Here is a 1,595-nt window from a genome sequence, read left to right on the forward strand (position 1 = left end):
CATATGTACATATGATGTATATATTTATATATACATATATGTAATATATGTATGTATAATTTTTATGTATATGTATGTGTGTATATATATATATATATATGTATGTATGTGTATATATGTATATATATATATATATATGTGTGTGTGTGTATGTATGTGTATATATGTATATATATGTGTGTACATATATATATATATATGTGTGTGTGTGTGTGTGTGTATATATATAGTGAAGGCACATGGCTCAGTGGTTAGAGTGTCGAGCTTACAATAGTGAGGTTGTGAGCTCAAATCCCAGACCGGACTGGGAGCTATTTCAAGACAATTTATTTCATGTTGCTCCAGTTCACTCAGCTGCAGAAATGAGTTGCAACATCTCAAGTGCCAAGCTGTATTGGCTTTTGCCTTTCCCTTGGATAACATTGGTGGTGTGGAGAGGGGCGGCCGGTATGCATGGGCGACTGCTGGTCTTCCATAAACAACCTTGCCTGGACTTGTACCTGAGAGGGTAACTTTCTAGGTGGAATCCCATGGTCAGTCTTGACCAAAGGGGGTCTCAGCATATATATATATATATATATATATATATATATTCATATATTCATATACATATATATTAATTATCAAGGGTTAGATGGCCCAACAGGACCATATAGTTTCACACAGACATGCACATATATACCCTCTCCAGTCCACACCCACCTTCAGCATTACCACACAGTTTTCGTCAACCAAATTTTATTCAGAGAATTGGTATTAATCTGAGACTACAATAAAAGACAGTTGCCCATCCCCTCCTTGAGATGTAGAAATGACTAAGATTATTCAGCACCCTTCACGACTACAACAATAGCAACCAACAAGAGAAAAGTCTTGATGAGTTTTTGTGCTGCTAGAAATAAGTGCTAAATCTTCTTCAAGCCACATCGTAGCTTAAAATAAGGACATTATAAAAGGCATTCTGCAATATACTGCATTAAAAAAAATGATTTAAAAAATTACTACAACAAGATGGTTATGACTAGATTACTTTTGATCATAAATCTTTACTCTCAAGGCTTATTTGGGGCTAAAGATCAGTCACCTCGACAACAGCAGACAAGCAGTAATAGCATGACCACCCACAACTAATCTACTCATCCATTCCAGAACATCACTGCACCAAACATTGCTATATTTGATGCCACTGGTACCAGATATTTCCATATTCAGTGCTATTCTTTAGAGACTGAAGAAAAAATAAACAAAGCAAGTATAGAGAAAGAAAACCATAGCAATGTAACACATGCCATTCATGAAGCCATTAATGCTGATTCTTTAGTCAGTGATGCTAAAGATAAAGAAATTCTAGGCATCATAAGTCACTTTGATAATTCAATAAACATCCATAGGTGAAAATATAACAAACAACAAAGAAGATAAAATAAACTTTAAAAATATCAAGCACAACCAAACAAAACAAAAGAAAAAGAGAAAATACACACACATGCATTAATATATGCCCATATATACACTTGGACACATAGATATATATCCACACAAAAAAATGAAAACTTAGAAAATGTGTTTTGTGTGAGATGTGCACCAATTTCTGA

Source organism: Octopus sinensis, linkage group LG15, assembly GCF_006345805.1.
Source record: "Octopus sinensis linkage group LG15, ASM634580v1, whole genome shotgun sequence".
Taxonomy (NCBI): Eukaryota; Metazoa; Mollusca; class Cephalopoda; order Octopoda; family Octopodidae; genus Octopus; species Octopus sinensis.